The sequence below is a fragment of the Phyllostomus hastatus genome, unplaced genomic scaffold (assembly GCF_019186645.2).
Source record: "Phyllostomus hastatus isolate PE091 unplaced genomic scaffold, TTU_PhHast_1.1 phas_scaffold_317, whole genome shotgun sequence".
Classification (NCBI taxonomy): Eukaryota; Metazoa; Chordata; class Mammalia; order Chiroptera; family Phyllostomidae; genus Phyllostomus; species Phyllostomus hastatus.
In genome coordinates, this window is record NW_025334023.1 from 12,369,520 (window position 1) to 12,388,520 (window position 19,001).

At 35.4% G+C, this 19,001-nt stretch overlaps 1 protein-coding gene and 1 pseudogene across 1 annotated transcript in view; both read right to left on the reverse strand.

Annotated features, from left to right (window-relative positions):
* The window catches only part of DLG2 (discs large MAGUK scaffold protein 2), a 1,902,487-nt gene that overhangs the window by 1,351,826 nt on the left and 531,660 nt on the right, over positions 1–19,001 (reverse strand). The gene's annotated exons all lie outside the window — the stretch shown is intronic.
* Positions 5,154–5,563, reverse strand: LOC123805368 (annotated as a pseudogene).

Below are 19,001 nucleotides of genomic sequence, written 5' to 3' on the forward strand. Positions count from 1 at the left end.
TTTTGAATTGGTGCTTCAGGAATCTTAGGGTAAAATCCCAGCAGTGGAATTGCTGGGTCAAAAGGCAGTTCCATTTTTAGTTTTTTGAGGAAATTCCATACTGTTTTCCACAGTGGCTGAACCAGTCTGCATTTCCACCAACAGTGCACTAGGGTTCCCTTTTCTCCACAATCTTGCCAGCACTTGTTTGTTGATTTGTTTATGACGGCCATTCTGACCAGTGTGAAGTGGTATCTCATAGTGGTTTTAATTGGCATCTCTCTGATGGCTAGTGATGCTGACTATGTTTTCACATGTCTCTTGACCCTCTGTACATCCTTCTTGGAGAAGTGTCTATTCAGGTCCTTTGCCCATTTTTTAATTGGATTGTTTGTCTTCCTGGAGTGGACTTGTGTGAGTTCTGTATATATTTTGGAGATCAAACACTTGTCTGAGGTATCATTGGCAAATATATTTTCCCATACAGTCTGTTCCCTATTCATTTTGCTGATGTCTTCTTTAGCCCTGAAGAAGATTTTTATTGTGATGAAGTCCCATTTGTTTATCATTTCCTTTATGTTCCTTGCTCTAGGGGACATATTGGTGAAAATATTGCTGTGTGGAATATCTGAGATTTTCCTGCCTATCTTCTCTTCTAGGACTTTTATAGTATCATGACTTATATTTAAGTCTCTTATCAATCTTGAGTTTATTTTTGTGTATGGTATAAGTTAGTGGTAGAGTTTAATTTTTTTGTATGTAGCTGTCCAGTCTCCTGAGTCTCCAGTCCCCACTCTCTCCTCAATCATCTCTAGCCCACTCTGCCCCTGCCTTTGCCATAGCCTAGGGTAAGTGGCTCCAAATGAAAAGTTGTGTATTGGCCCTTTAAATAGCTCTTTGTGTCTGTAGCTCTCCTTCTCTGGCAGAGAGCAACCCTGCTGCTTTTTGCCACTGGTTGTTATCTGTGCACTTTTGAACTCTGGTGCTTTAGGCTGGGGATCCCAGATTAGGGATCTTTTCAGAAGGATCCAACAGGCTGAGTAATTATCCCTCCAGTGCTGTTGTTGCCTGTGAGTGCCCAGCCAGCATTCTTAAGTCTCCACCATACTTTTTACCAGTCAGGTTATGCTGAAGCTGGTTCTCCTCTCTGTCCAAGGTTATAATGCTTCTCTCTCACTATTGTTCAGATATTTGTTCCAGGTGATTTCTTCACAATTTAGTTGTAATTCCAGATTGGTCCTGGGAGGAGGTTAGTGTGACTTCCATTCACTCCTCTACCATCTTGCCCTACTCTCAATATTTTTTTAGATTCCACATACAAGTGAGATCATTGTCTTTCTATTTCTGGCTTATTTCATGCAGAATAATGGCTCATCCATGTTGTAACATATGACAGGATTTTCTTTTTAAGACTGATTGTAAATTTACATATAAATTATAAATATATAAAAATATAGGCTCATAAACCACATTTTCTTTTAACTATTCATCCATTGAAAGACATGTTTCTATATCATGGCTACTGTGAAAATTGCTGCAATAAACATGAGTGTGCAGATATCTCTTCAAAATACTGATTTCATTCCCTTTGGATGTATACTCAGAAGGGGAATTGCTGAATCGTATGGTAGTTCTGTTTTAAATCTTTTTACAAAACTCCATACTGTTTTCTATAATGGCTGTAGCAATTTATATTCCCATCAATATATACAAGTTTTCTCCTCATCCTTGCCAACAACTGTGATCATTTGACACTTGATAATAGCCATACCACCAAGAATAAGGTACTTTCAATATGGTTTTGATTTGAATTTTCTTGATGATTAATGATGTTGAAGATTTTTTCATATATTTGTTGGCCATTTGTATGACTTCTTTGGAAAAATTTCTATTTACTGCCTTTGACCATTTTTCAAATGGGGTATATATCTCTTTGCTATTGAGTTAAATAGGTTCTTTATATATTTTGGCATTCACCCCTTACAGGATATATATATATATAATGTATATATAATTATTTTCTCTCATACCACAGGTTGACATTCTGATACTGCTGATTTTTTTCTTTGTTGGGCAAGAATTTCTTGGTTTGATTTAATCTCATTTGTTTATTTTTGCTTTTCCATCCAGTGCATTTGATGTCAGATCCAAAAACTCACTGAAAAGATCAATCTCAAATAGCTCTATTCCTATGTTTTCTTCTGGGTATTTTACAATTTCAGATCTTATGTTTAAATGTTTAATCCATTTTGAGTCAATTTCCTATGTGTGCTGTAAGATAAGAGTTTTTGTATGTGGATATTCAGTTTTCCAAACACTATTTATTAAATAGATTATCCTTTCTCCATTGTGTTCTTGGTGCCTGTATTGAAGATTAGTTGACTGTATATGTAAGTGTTTATTTCTGGGTTCTCTACTGTGTTTTGTTGGTTTATTTTTATGGCAGCACAATACTGTTTTGATTATAACTTTGAAGTGTGATGACTCCCGCTTTGTTCTTGTTTGAAACTGCTTTGTCTATTTGAGGTTTTGTGGTTCCAGATAAATATTAGGATTATTTTTTCTGTAAAAAAATGCCATTGCAGGTTTTTTTAAGATTTTACATATTTATTTTTAAACAGAGGGGAAGGGAGGGAAAAAGAGGGAGAGAAACATCAATGTGTTTCTCTCAAGCACCTGCTACTAGGGACCTGGCCAGCAACCCAAGCTTGTGCTCTGACTGGGAATCAAAGCGGTGACCCTTTGGTTCACAGGCTGGCACTCCTCAATCCACTAAACTGTACCAGCCATGGCCCACTGGAGTTTTGATACATATTTCATGGTATCTACATATCACTTTGATTAGCATGGACACCTGAACAATAATAATTACTCTAATCCATGAACACAGGATATTTTTCCATTTATTTGTGTCTTCTTCAGTTACTTTCATCAATGTTTTATAATTTTCAAAGTATAGATCTTTCACCTCCTTGGCTAAATTTATTATTAAATATTTCATTGTTTCTGATGCTGTTGTAAATGTGATTGTTTCCTAAATTTCTTTTTCACATATTTCATTGTTAGACTATAGAAATACTACTAATTTATGTATGCTGATTTTGTATCCTGCAACTTCACTGGATCAATTGACTAGATCTAATAATTTTTTGGTAGAGCCTTTAGGATTTTCTATATATAAAATAATGTCATCTGCAAAGAGGGATTTTACACAGTCCTTTCTGATCTGGATGTATTTATTTCACTTTCTTGCCTAATTTCTTGGTCTAAAAATTTCAGTACTATGCTGAAAAGAAGGGACAAGCATGAATACCCATGTTATACCTAATTTTAGAGAAAACTTTCAGCTTTTCGCCACTAAGTATGATGTTAGCTTTGGGATTGCTATACATGGTCTTTGTTATGCTCTATACCTAATTAGTTGAGTTTTTATTATTAAGGAAGGGTGAATTTTGTTAAATGCCTTTTCTGCATCTATTGAGATAATCATATAAATTTTATCTTTCATTCTATGATATTAGTGTGGTGCATCGTGTATATTGATTACTGTATGCTGAATTATCCTTGCATCTCAGGAAAAAAATCCCACTCAATCATAGCATATGAACTTTTAATGTGCTGCTGAATTCAATTTGCTAGTATTTGTGAGGGTTTTTGCATCTATGTTCATCAGGGATATTAACTTTTCTTTTCTTTTCTTGGAGTGTCCCTGTTTGGTTTTGGAATCAGTGTAACATTGCCATTGTAAAATTGGCTCAGAAGTGTTCTATCCTCTTCAAATTTTTTGAAAAGTTGAGAAGGATTGGTATTAATTCTTCTTTAAATATTTTGTAGAAGTCACTGGTGATGCCACCTGTTCATGGACTTTTCTTTATTGGGAAATTTCTAGTTACTGATTCAATTTCCTTAACTTGCTACTGGTCTGTTCAGATTTTCTATTTTTTTCCATGGTTCAGTTTTGGTAGGTTATTTATTTCTAGGAATTTATTAATTTCTTTTAGGTCATCCAATTTGTTTTCCTATAATTGTTCATAATAGACCTCTTATAATCCTTTATATTTCTGTGGTGTCAGTTGCAAAGTCTCGTGTTTCATTTCTAATTTTAATTATTTGAATCTTCTCTCTTTTCCTTAGTCACTCTGTCTAAATATTTGTCTGTTTTGTTTATCTTTTCAAAAAAAATCTCTTAGTTTGTTGAACTTTTATTTTTCAACTCTCTATTTCATTTATTTCTCTTCTCATCTTTATTATTTCCTTCCTACTGCTATCTTTGGGCTTAGTTTGTTCTTCTTTATTTAGTTCCTTAAAGTGAAAAATTAAGTTATATATTTGAGATTCTTTTATTTTTTTACAGCAGACATTTATTGCTATAAACATGTCCCAGAACTACATTTGCTGAATCCTGTAAATTTTTATATATTGTGTTTTCTTTTTCTCATCTAATATTTTTTATTGTTTAATGTATTTTAATAGCAAACTTACAGGAACAGAAGACAGACAACATTAAAAACATACTTGCGTGTAGGACAACTCAGTTAGAAAAGTATAGTGAATGGATGGAATCTACCATATGATAAAAATGCTACAAACACCATTTAGTTGCTATCAGTAAGAAATGTACTTATTTAAAAAAATCCAAGTGCTGGAATTGTCCAGAAAAATTTAACAGGTTTATTTATACTGTTATAAAGTTGAACTGCTTGAAACTTGTTCACTGAAACACCTTGACTTGCATTGATGCTGTATATCCCCACATTTATATTTAAAAAATTCACACACAAATGAAAATGGAAAAATGGCCAATGCCTGATTTCTGCCCCCTATTTTCCACTTGCAATCATATACTTAGCTACTTTTTAAAATTTTTTATTTATTTTTAGCTTTATAGAGAGGGGAAGGGAAGGAGAGAGGGAGAGAAACATCAGTGTGTGGTTGTGTCTCACACATCCCCTACTGGGGACCTGGCCCACAACCCAGGCATATGCCCTGACTGGGAATCGAACCAGCAACCTTTTGGTTTACAGGCCTGCACTCAGTCCACTGAGCTACACCAGCCAGGGCTTAGCTACCTTTTTGACCCCATGGAAAAAAATATCTAACATTCAGAATTACCAATAACAGGAAGAAGAGATTATTTTTTTAAATAATGAAATGTTTCCTATTATAGTGTATTCTTAAGCACATTCTCTACATATGTGGTGTGCTAGCTGGATGTCTTTTGGCATAATTGTTACATGTTTGTCATGGCTAACACACAGGCTGGTGTCTTCAAAAAGCCCAACTAGCTAGGCTTCACTTGCCTCCTGGAAGCACCAATAGCTGCACTCTGAAAGCGCAGATCTGTTTTAAAGTCCTGAGCAATTTCTTGGGCCAGATGCTGGAAGGGAAGTTTGCAAATCAGAAGTTCAGTGGACTTCTGATAATGTCTAATTTTACGAAGTGTCAACGTACCAGGCCAGTAATGATGAGGTTTCTTCACCCCTCCAGTAGAGGGCGCAGTCTTGTGAGTGGCTTTGGTAGCTGGTTGCTTCCTCGGTGCTTTACCACAGGTAAATTTGCAGACAGTCTGCTTTGTACAAGCCATGGTATAGGGACCTCTTTACTTACCCCACCCCTTCTCCTTTGGCTGGAGCTTTGCAAGCTAGAGGAGGTGCTGGCATTAGCAACTATGGCTGCAAACACCCCATCTTAATTTTCTCATGATATCTTTGATTTCTCTTTTGATTTCTTAGCACTTCTTGTTGTTTAGGAGTATACTGTTTAATTTCCACATATTTGTGAAATTTTTTTTATTTTCCCTCCTGTTACTGATTTACCACCCCTATGATGATGACTTCCAAATCTTTCTCTAATGTGAATTTCTTCTCTGAGCTCCAGGTCATCTATGCAACTGCTTGTTGGGTAGTTGAATATGTTAACAGCACTGCAAACTCCTTATGGTCACCAAAAATAATGAATTGGTGCTTGAAAATCCATCCTCCTACATTTCTCTTGTTTTTTGGAATGACACTTCCATCCATTCAGTTGTACAAATCAGAAGTCCAGCAGCAATCTTCAATCATTTCTTTTGTATCCTTCCAGAAGCCAGTCAATTACTGAATCTGCTAACTCTATTAAAAATTCTAGAGTCTGTATTGTTTTCTCCATGTCCACAGTAATGATCCATATTCTTACATAGGTGACTTCAGAAGCCTCCTAAATGTTTCCCTTTAACAGTTCTAATATATTTTTAACCTAGAACTTTGAAAATGATCTTTTCTAAATGTAGATCTGAATTATGCCACTCTATGTTTCACAAGTTTTGTTGGCTTCCCAGTGCTGTTCAAATACAGTCCAAAATAATTAACAGGATCTTTAAGGTTCAGAATGGTATGAACGTTGCATGATTTGAAAAAAAGTTACTACTTCCTATTCCATGCTCTAGTCACACTGAGCTAGAAAGTACCATGCACACCTTGTAACTGCTTTTCATTAAGTCTAGATCAGTGGTTCTCAAGGAAGAGTGTTGTCTTATAACTAGGTGGTGGGTTATTACTGGTTTCTACAGGTAGAGGTCAGCAGTGCTGCTAAACCTCCCACAATGCACAGGAGAGTTCCCCATGACAAAGAATTATACAGCCAAAAATATCAAGAATGCTTAGATTGAGAAACTCTGGTCTGGAAAATTTACCCTTCTACTTGCACTCCAAGTGAGCCCCAAGTCTAGCTGAAACACATTTATCTATCCTGTCTCAGTTTAGATGACCTATATTCAATGTAATCCTTCCCTGACTTTTGCTTCTAGGTCAGATCCACCTGCTATATATGCTTACCACATTTAAAAAGTTTGTAGCCTTGCTATTATATAATTTGGAACTAGCTACTTATTCAGTTAAAGTTTGCTTTCCTTGCCAGGTTTCAAGTTCTATAATGCTAGGAACTGTGTTCAACACAAATTCTTTATCATCTAACTAGACACTCAAAATATATGTTAACTGCACAAATGAATAGATGAATGAATAAAGCTATTATATAGAGAGAAAAAGAATGTTAGGTTTAGAACACTATATAGGAATTCATATCTTTGCCATTAATTAGGCATATCCCTGAACAAGTTCCTTAACCTTTCATTTGGCCTCATTTTAAAATATGTAAAATAGGAATAGTAATTCCTACTACAAAGATTATAATGAGGACTAATGTGTTGGTGGATTCTATTTTATAGCACTACTAAATATTATAGGTTAGAATGGGGATTGATACAAGTACATGGAACAAATGAAATAAAAGCTTTAAATACATACACATACATCTTTTTAATTAAAAATTTTACTTACAGGAACTTATGACAAAGAAATTGTTAAGCAAAGATTCACTATGTGTAGTTTCATTATTAGTTAAACAAATTGATAGAACTCATAAATATTTTAAAATATAATGTAGTATATTGATAAAAAAGCTATATGTTATATTCAATATAACATTACTTGGAAAATAATTATAGTTATTTTCTTTTTTATTTATTTATTTATTTTTAGAGAGGGAAGGGAAGGAGAGAGAGAGAGAGAGAGAGAGAGATGTGCGGTTGCTGGGGGTCATTGTCTGCAACCTAGGCATGTGCCCTGACTGGGAATCGAACCTGCGATGCCTGGTTCACAGCCCACGCTCAATCCACTGAGCTACGCCAGCCAGGGCAATATAGTTATTTTCTAATACATGTTTTACACACATTTACAAATGTGTATACACAGACAGAGAAAAATGTATAAATAAAAAATATAGCAGTAGTAATCTTACAATTATGGTATTATGAAATTTACATTTTCTTCTTTTTGAGTTTCTGAATCCCCTAATTTTTCTACAATGAGCATGACTTTTAATATTGAAAAGAATAAATGAGTAAGAAAATCACTTCATAGCTGTAAAGGTAGTGTAAAATGTTGCTGTGTTATAAAGAATAAGGCATAAGCTTTAAATTTAGAGGTTTTCAAGTTAATTGCAAAAATTAAATACCTATCTAGATAACTCTTGGATAAGGAAAAAAGTAAGAGCAGGACAGATCATGATCAAACACTTAATGAGAATTTACTCAGGATTTCCATGCATTAATTTATGAAATATGAAAAACAACCCCATTAGGTAGATTTCATCATATCCATTTATTGGGTGAATAAACTGAGGCTCCTGGGAGCTAAACAAATTGCAAGGCCATACAGGAAAATAAATTTTAGAAATAATTTCAAAACATGTGTATTTCCTACTAGGTATGTAGGATAGATAAGCTGAATTAAGAGGGAAAGCAGAGAATGGGTGGCTTCTTAGCAGCAAAAGGCCAGAGGGAAAGTACATATAGCAGTTAATACTTCAGCTAATTCTGGAGGATGACTAGCATTTTAATAACTAAAGATAAATGAGAAGACATGAGGACAGGCATTTCTTGGCAAGGAAATAGTGTGATCAAAAGTAAGAGGTAAAGGGACAGTTCGCAGAATTTGGGAATTGGTAGGCAGATGGTTGGGTGAGAATAGGTTAAAGACGGGAATTTTGTTTAATCAAAGAAGGGACCTGGAGATAAATGGAAACAAAAGTGAGGTAAGAGTACTAGAAAATCAATTATATCATAGCATAATAGTAATATAAGACTAGTTTTAACAGTATAGTGAATGACTGATACCAGATTATGCTGTCTTTGTGTTCTTGGAAAGAGAAACTTAGAGGTAAAATGGACCTTGGGAAGCACCAGATAGATTCCCTTTATTTTATAGATGAGAAAACTGGGGGCCAGAGAAAGGAAACTACCATATTTTGCTGTGTATAATGCATGCCCATATTTTTGCCCCAAGCTTTCAGGAAAAAAATTTTTGTTTTAATTTTTAATTCAATTGTTTATTTATTTATATTTAGATATGTATTCTTTTGTACTATAAAGGAATTGTATCATTTATTTTTAACATACCATGGTACAAGAAATTTTACATAACAAATAATTATAAAACACAAGACCACATACAAGGTATAAGAATTTTTATGTACCAGTATATGTAACTTATGTAACTTATATAGACATGGAATTAGTGCTACCCATGTATAATGTGCACACTTATTTTTCCTTCAAAAATTTGAGCAAAAAGTACACATTATATACAGCAAAATATGGTCAATAGTTGTCCAAACTCATAAAACTTGACTACCATCTAGTTTCCTGAGTTCCGGTTGTATACTCAGTTCCAAGAAAAGGCAGCACCAAACAGTGTGCGTTCTGCTAATAGCTTTATGAAGTATGTATTATAATCATTATTTTATATCAGCTGTTACTCAGGCTCAGACAGATTAAGTAACTAGTACAAAATTACAGACCAAAAACTAATCTCACTCAGAAAGTCATGACCTTATTAATGGAGACGTTGCCTTAATTTCGTGTGCTATACCTAGTACAAGGTTCATAGATACCCTGAATGAATCAATCAAATAAAAGTCATTGTTCATTATTCTTGATAAAGACCATATATATAAGTTTTATGGGCATAGATCACTAGATCACTAAGACACTAGAGGAGGGGAAATAATTTTAAAAGTCACAAATTATTCATTTTATTATAGACCAATTTTAAACACTTTTTTTTTGCTAAGAGTTTTGCCTTGATCATGAGGTGCCATTAAAAAACTAAACTGTTTGGATTTTCATAGCCTCACCTTTTACCCCAAAGATACAAATTCAGCCAATAGATCCCTATGGGTAACATTATCTTTCTTGTAAATACATACTGATTTACTTAAACTACTAAATAATCAGACTGTAAAACTAGAATATAATCAGAATTAAAGTTCATAATTGTGTTAAGTTTTCTTCCTCTGGCACAATGCACGTAAAGGAGTTCAAAGCTCATCACATGCATAGCTGCTACCTTCCTCTCAAACCTGCCAATTGTTCTTTACCAGTGGGGCCAGGGGCTCCAAGGGTGAGTAGACAAGGAATGAGAACAACTAGGTTATGATGGGCAATGTTTTATCTTATGTAATAAAATTTGCTTACTGAGCAATTTATCTAAAATACAAACCCTTTGTGTGTGTGTTTTACATCTCTTAAAGAACTACCAAAAATAAAATTAAACATATTCAAAATAATTATAGGATGGGAGTTTTATAGACAGGATAAAATTTCCTTTAAGTGTTCAAATGGAGATAAATTAGAAAGGCACACACAATATAAAACAATGCAATTATCTACAAATGATACAAATTTAATAAGTGCTCATTAAAAATATAAAGTGACATTGAAGTGATCTCAGACAACTTGAATAAAGTGTCCTTACCACTCCCCAAAAATATTATAATAAGTAAGTAATCCAATAACAGACTGAATATATAAATGGACAATAGCCAGGGCATGTATGACAACAGACCTTTGACACACAAACTCTGCATGAACTGGTTCAAAAGGCCAGGGTTTGGTCAATGACTTACAGCTTCTCTAATTTTTGTACCTGCTTCCAACTCAGGAGCAGAGACAGCCAAATGTTCTCCCTAAAGTAATCACACAGAATGCCCTGCCCCTCCAGTTTCTTATGCTAACAATCTCCAATCAGAGCGGACCTGAAATGAAGCCCTCCTGTTTTCCACTACGAATTGTTCCCACTCCTGTACCAACTTTTAAGTTTCTGCTAAACCCATATGATGGTAGCTGTCTCTCTTGCTATGTAGCAAGTTCTGAATAAATATCCTCGCTTATTTTCATGTGGAGGTCTTTATTTAGTTCCATAAATATTTGCCAAAAAAGGAGATTAGTTTTATGTAGGATGACCATTTGTCTCAATTTACCAGGGTTAGCTCTGGGTTTTGTCCTTTTTATTCTGGTGTAATTAATAACACCTTCTTTTACTTAAAAAAATTGTCCTTACTTGGCACTGGCTGGTATACGTCAGTGGATTGAGTGCCAGACTGTGAACCAAAGGGTTGCTGGTTCAATACCCAATCAGGGCACATGCCTGGGTTGTGGGCCATGGGCCCAGTAGAGGGTACATGAGAGGCAACCATACATTAAAGTTTCTCTCCCTCTCTTTCAACCTCTCTTCCCCTCTGTCTAAAAAAAATAAATAAAATCCTTTTAAAAAGCACTTAAAATGTCCTTATTCTGTGTTATACATCTGGAACTAATACAAAATAATATTGAATATAAACTGTAATTTTAAAAAAATAATTAAAGAAAAATATGCCCTTATTTGGAGGCTATATTACATGGGAATCCTGAATTTAGGCAAACTGTTCATTAGACAAAGCAATTAACAGGCAAACTGGTATTAAGTCACCTGACCTAGAGCAATGGCAAGTGACAATGAAAAGTAGACTGTGTCATTAGATTACTAACAGCCTGTTATCAAAAAATCAACTATCAAGTTGCGGGAGAGAAGCATCTTGAGTACTGTATCCAGTTTTCTTTGATGGGATTTCCAGCTTTAGTAAATGGGAGATTCGAATTGAGGAGGTGTCCTCTTTTCCCCTCGAGTCATTGCTGCCACCCCTGCAGGATGATGCAAGAGTTGCCATGGCAAATCCTTCTCCTACGCTGCTGGGAGACCTTCCCATCACAGGCTCACTTCTGTTCTGTATCCATTTTCCTCTCTCCGTCTTTCTGCCATATAGCAAGTGACTCTAAATCTAGATTTCAGAGTATAACTTGCTCTGCAGCATCTTTTCTTTGAAAGTGATTTGCTGTGTGCCCTCTTTGCTGCAACCTACTGTGCATTACCAGAGATGAACCCTGATGACAGGGATGTGGACAAATGTGGCAGACAAGAGACATGACCAAAAAAGCAAGAGCAGGGCTAGAATGAGTCGATTGAAAGTAAAAATTCTTCAGTTTATTTATCTCAACTGTTCTGTTTGCAAATGAAAATATGAAGTTTTGTAAGCTACCTGCCCAGCTTTTCTAAATACATGGCTTTTCCCTGAAGAATAGCCCATTTGGAGACAGATTAACATAGGCTCAAGGGCTTCAAAGGCAGAAATACTGACACTTAAATCTGTAAAATGCATAATGGTAGACACCATTTCTCTTCTGTTCACCACAGTAAGCTGCATCTGGAACTTAGCAGGTACAAAATACATATCTGTTCCTTAAATGTCTTTTGACTTGGAATTCACCAGTTACAAGTACTAAGTTGCATAATTGTTCTAAGCTTCAATGCTCTCATGTGTAAAGTAAGAAAAATAAAGCCACTTCATAGGATTGCTGTTCAGCTTAAATAAAATAGAGCATGGAAAATACCTGGCAGATGTCTGGCATATAATGCATATTTCTGTTGCTGTTGCTCAAGGGGTTACATTTAGGAAGGTCATACTAAATAAACCTTTTAGTAAATGCTTCCAACAATATATTCTGATTATTCACACTTGGTTGACTTTCAAATTAGACTACAACCTGCTCAACTGTCACTCACATTTATGTGTTTGTAAAGTTTGGAGCATCTGCACTGTGCTAAGAATATTCTTGATCACTCCTAGATTTCATACTGCGTTTTCAATATTCTAACAACTCCTAATTATGAGATTAATACAAAAAAATCTTTTGGCTGTCTGTGGGTGTTGCCTTATTCCAAACTCTAGTCAGAGCAAATATGGCTATTTCAGTCACATTACTAGAAAAGTAAAATAAGGATCTTTTGAAAATAGAAATAACACAGATCTCCTGTTCCTCCTAACTTACACAGTGACAAAACTGTGAATGACAAACAGGCTTCCTGAAAGATAGGACTAATCTAACATATTCATGCACATGTGCAGATACACTATAAATACCTATAAATCTGTACACATTCATTAACACACTTATTGAGCACCTACTAAGTGCTCTTTTAGGCATTTACTACAGAGTGAACAAAAAACTTCCTTTCTTTGTGGAATCAGTCATTCTTTGTCCCTCTCTTGCTCTGTGTACTCATAAACACACACACACACACACACACACACAACACACACCTCCTACAAGCCCATATGCCTGTGTGTATGTGTGCATGCATGTGTCATTTATAAATATACTCCCAAACACCAGCTTGAACAACATGAATTCTCAGGAGAGTTTGGATGGCGGTGGGGGGGCGGGGGTGAACTACATATTAATCAAAGAAAAGGTGGGGTTTAGTAATTTTGCGACATTACCTCCTTATGTGTTGAATTATTTACTTTTTAAAATTTACTTTTATCTTGCCTTATTCCAGATAATATTTAATGTAGGAGCTCCAGCGGCACAATTGGTTAGTGTGTGGTACTTACACAGATAATATTTAATGTAGACTCTACAAGATAACAATGCGCTCTCCATTTGTTTGGACAGAGGAGGACAAAGGACAACTAGGTAATAAACATGACCATGCTTATCTTGCTTGTCCACTTACCTTTTCCAGAAGCTCATGTGTATTAAACCTTGTGTTCATGATCAGGAAACAACTAATACCTTAAAAACTATGCTTCTATTTATACTGCAAGTCTCCATTACCATTTAAAAGATCTCAGTATATTCCAGGAACCGTGTTGAGAGGTTTTTAAGCATTATCTCTAATCCTTACAACTAATTTGTGTGGTAAGAATTATCTCCAATTTAAATATGAGAAATTAACTTTATAAGATCTTAAATTCATGACAGCATTAAGAATTTTAATTTCAAAACTCAAAGTACATGTTTAAGTTCAAGGTAATAGTATTTCACAGCATTTTTGTGAGAGTAAATGAAATAGTAAACAGTTGGTGTATGTTTGTAAGCAGGTAGGTGTTAATTATTAAGACCAGAAGCATACAGAAAAATAAAATGTTTGATTTGCTCATTGTACTTCCCTGTTGTAAATATCAACCAGTATGCAATTTTTAGCTATGTGAAGGTCCTCACATACAGAAGTGTGGCTTTGAAAGGAATATAACATATAGTTATAATGGTCTGTGATTCTTTTAGGTTACATAGCCAAGATGAAAAAAGAACATACAAAAATGTATGGTTCATTTTAAAGAATGCATATACATGAAGACCATTATGAAATGTATGTAGGTACTAAATTAATATACACAGAAATTCACTTTTATTTTTCCTGCATTTGAAACTTTATGAGTCAAGCATTAGTGCTCTGTCTCTTGAAAATGCTTGACTGAGCTTCACTTGTTAGGAAACCAGTCCTTGAAAGCGTGATTTTAGGAAACTGCATAATTATAAATTTTCTCTTGAGTGTTCCTTGCCCATAGGTGGTAACCTTAAAAAATGTGTAATGTGCCCTTTTGGAATAAACAATTTAACAATTAAATGCTTTTACTCTTCTCTCAGGGTAGCAGTCCAATTACACTTACTTCTTCCCCAGTGCACTTTTTATCAGCCATTAAGTATCCAGAAACATATAAGAGGTACCATGTATCATCACCTCTTCTGGGCCCATTAGCATGACCTTTTTCTTGGTCCTCAAAATTAAATTCAGAATGTCATTTAATTCTAAACTTCACCAAGAGTTAACTAGTATAAGAAGGGCCGAGCACACAGTCTGGGAATTGTGGCTAGGCCTCTATCTTCAGTTTGCTCGGATGTAAATAAGTAATGGGGGTTGAGAAATGGAGATGATAAGTAGATGATAATTTTTAAGGCCCTTATCAAACACAAGATTTCATGTTTATGTAGTAACAGTCCCAGAGCCACATGCCTGGAAGGGCTATGCAAGATAATCTACCCAACAACCTGAAACTGACTGGCACTGAAATGTAACTTTCTCACTTGCCATTATAACCTATTCAAAATTTTAAGGTCAATAGTCTCCAAGGCTCTCTGTGAGCATTCCTAACCTCTCCAACTTTATTTCCACCAGTGTCCAAGGCACCTGCAGTTCTAGGAGGTGAATCTTGTCACTTTATTCATGCTACTTTGTAAACTGGGTTTTATGAAACCTTTCCCACCTTTTCATCTCTCTTGTTACTATATTACCTTAGGTCTTCATCATTTCTTATTGAACCATTGCGATAACATCATACCGATCTTCCTAGTGGTAGTCTCTTAGCACTCTACATCTTTACATTGACTCTACAATTGTCTCTTTAAAGAAACAAATCAGCTCATGTCATTTTTTGAGGCGAGGTTTGGAGGGAATTCTACAATTCCCTTTCATCAATTATATAACAACCAAATGCTTTGTGGTCTTTTATTATTTCCCCCCACCATTATTTTTCTAGCTCTATCTTCTGCTAAATACCTAATGCCACAGTCATGCTATAGTTTTCTAAATGTAATTGTCTCTTCCTAAAATACTCTTCCCTCCTTTTTTATCTAGCTGACTCCTCATTCTTTCCCCACTATGCTATGCAGGAGGAGATACTAGGGGTTAGCTAGAAAAAACTATAGATTATTTATCTTCTTGAGAAACCTAATTTGAATCCCAGCTTATCCATCCACATTTTAGCCTTGTGATCATGGACAATTTACTTAATCTCTTGAATTTTATTTCCCTCATCAATAAAATGGAAATAATGATCCCTAATTTGCAGGGCAGTTATGAATATCAAGTGGAATAATAAAAATTTAGCACCTGGCATGTGGTAGTCATTCTTGCAATAGTCATGTTCCATTCTAATTTACTTACTACATTGCAGGCAACATGATCTTTCTACAATATAGACTAATTATATCATTCTTTTTCTTAAAGACCTTACATGATTTCCTGTTTTCTTAGCTTACAAGGCTATGCTTTAGCCAGCTGAAGCCCTTCAAGTTCCTCAACTCTACCAAGGTCTCCCTTATCTCTGAGCCTTATGCATATGCTGTTCCCTCTTCCATAAACTCACACTCTTCTAACCTGCCTCTCTTCATCTGACCCTGCATGAACCATTACCACATTTCCCTTTCTGTTTAAGTTTACTGCTCTTCTCCTATGTCAGTCTTAGTCATCGTGAATCTCCAGCACCCTACAAAGCTCTTAAATGTAATCCTCTACCTACTGTAATCCTACCCTTCCTCTAAGAACCACCTCAAGTCTCACTTAGAATTTCTTCATTGACATCCACTTTTTCTATTATCTAGAACCTTTCACTTACTGGGTCACAACACAGTATTGCCCATAATGAAATAGCATTATAAATTTCAAGAAAGGGGAGATCAAGGAACAATAGTCAGGGGAGGCATCTTAAAGGAGAAAAAATCTCTGACCTGGACATTGAGGAATAAGTGGAATTAAGGAAAGTAGAGAGGATTTTCCAGCCAGGATAAACAGGACAAAGAATGATGATTCCTTTATTCATTCAACAAATCTTTATTAAGCACTTATTCTGCGTAAGGCCCTGTGCTAGCAGTATATTATACTCTACAGTGGGTAAAGGGATAGGATTTATTGAGCAGAGTTTATGGGCAGGAATTAAGATTGAACAGGTTTGGGTGGGACCTAATTACAGTTGGCCATAATCCCACTGGACACTGACGTAGTGCTGTTCCAAAGTACTGCATCTCCTACTTGACCTTAGTGATGTTCTGTTCATTTATCTCACTTATTCTGTTTCCCCATTAGGCTCTTGTCTCCATGTGGATTGAGATTTTTTTGGTCTGTTTTATTCACTGCTGTATCTCCAGCACTAAACATTATCAAGCACAAAGCAGGCAATTGATAAATATATTCTAGACACTGTGCTAAGCCAACCTTCCATACTGCATAAAAATTTATTAGTTAATATGTTTGTCTTCCCCATTAGACAGGGGTTAGCAACATTTTCTGTACAGGGCCAGTTAGTAAATATTTTTGGTTTTGCAGGCTACATGGTATTTATTGCAACTACTCAACCCTGCTATTGAAGCATGACAACAACCATAGCTAATATGTAAATGAATGAGCATGACTGTATTTCAATAAAATTTTATCAACAAAAACAAATAATGAGCCCTGGCTGGTGTGATTCAGTGGACTCCATGCCAGCCTGTGAACCAAAGGGTCACTGGTTCGATTCCCAATCAGGGCACATGTCTGGGTTGTGGGACAGGTCCCCAGTAGGGGGAGGAGAGGCAACCACACATTGATGTTCCTCTCCCTCCTTTTCCCTCTCTCTAAAAATAAATAAATAAGATCTTTTAAAAAATGACAGGCTGAATTTGGCGTATGGGTCATAGCTTGTTGACCCTTGTACTACATTCTGGGTTCATTTGGGAAGGAAAGTACTCATTTTGCATTACAGTATCTTGCCCAATGCCTGGTATATAGTAGGTACTCGGTAATATCTTTGAGTGTTTACCCTGTACCAGTCACTGTTTATAAGCACTGATACATTTAATCTTCATAATAACTCTTGGTCTTATTATTTTATAGATGAGACAACTTCAGCCCAGGTAGGTTAATTAATTTGCCCAAAGTTACATGACCAGTAAGTGGCAGAGCTGGAATTCTGATAGTTGAAGCCCAGAGTCTGTTCTCCTAATCATAATACTGTATGACCTTTTAATAAATTAGAATAAATTAATTTGACACCCCCAAGCAGCAGATTCTAAACTTTATGCAAAATGGCAGTGCTTCTCAAAGTTGTTTAGGACACAGGGCACTCAGAAAAATTAATACTATTAATATACATAATTTCATAAACCAGATTCAACAAAATTACCAACAGACTATAAGACTATGATATATATAGTAAAAAAGAATCAGATACATTAATAAATAACCTCTGCTCTTCCTACAAGTGAAGTGCCAAGTTGATTGTTTCTGGTGTTTGTGAATATTTGCTACTTCTATAACTGTTTGGTCATCTGCTAGCGCTCTTCTAGCTCACAGATGTACCAAGTGTCAAAAATTTAAAAATATATATTGATAGGAGAATAACCTATAATGGCCACATTATATAATCTTTAGTGTGTAAGATGGTAAAAACAAACAAACAAACAAACATTTTTTGGCCTTGGTGAAAATACACGTTGGTACATTTGAAATTTAATTCTGGGTTCCTGAAAGAGCACAGTGGAAGGCTTAATAAGGAATGGGAGATAGTGGGTGTTTCCAGGAGATGAGGGAAGAGGGCCCTGTGCAGAAGATCCAACAACCCACAGCCAGGCATCAGGATGTAGGTAAAGACCCCAGTCAGTCATAATATACCTATCACCACTTATCTGCATGGCTCTTTCAATTACACCCGATAAATGATTTTACAAAATTTCAGACAATTCACCTGAGGTCTCTTTGACTTCAGTAATAATCTCAAGCAGAGAAAAAAAAACTGAACAATCTTCCTGAAAATCAACATATGTGGATGTTCGTATAGAAAGTTTAAATGGCAAACTTTTCACAATGGAGGCAATTCCAAATCGAGAAAAAGAAAGAAAAGGAAAGAGGTAGGAAGGAACTCACACTTAAGGGAGAATCTAACTTAAGTATTATATTATCCTTAGGTATCCTTATCCTTCTTTTTACAAAGAGAAAACAGAAGCTTATTAACTATATTTAAGTTATTCACAGTTCTGCCAGTAGGAAATAGAACAGCTTAGGCATGAACCCAGGCCAGATCTGAAGCCAGGTATATTAGACACCAATGTCCATCCACAGTGGGCCTCAACCAACTTCACACACTAAACCTATCTTTTCATGTATCTTTACATTGGAGCTTAGATACTCATTTTTCTCTTTCAAATATATTAACAGTCAACAACTAGTAAATGTCTATTAGGTGCCAAGCACTATCTTAAGCTCTTTACATGAACTAACAATAACTCTAAGAGAGATATATAATTATGATTTCCATTTTATAGACAAAGAAAATGAAGACAGAAAATTAAGTACTTGCCCAGGTTCGGACAGCACAAGATTCAAGTCTAGGCTTCTTAGCTCTAGAATTTTAAGTGTACTCTGAATCACTACACTTATATTCTCTCAATACAATACTACATGGATTCAGCATATTTTGCTGTATCATTACATGATTGCTAATTATAACTTCATGGTTTTAAATTGCATTAATTTCCTTACCTCATTTATGAGCATCTGTATATGATTTAGTCGACATTTTGTGTGATATTTAAAAATAAAGCAGTGCTTTATAAGACAATTGAGCATTTC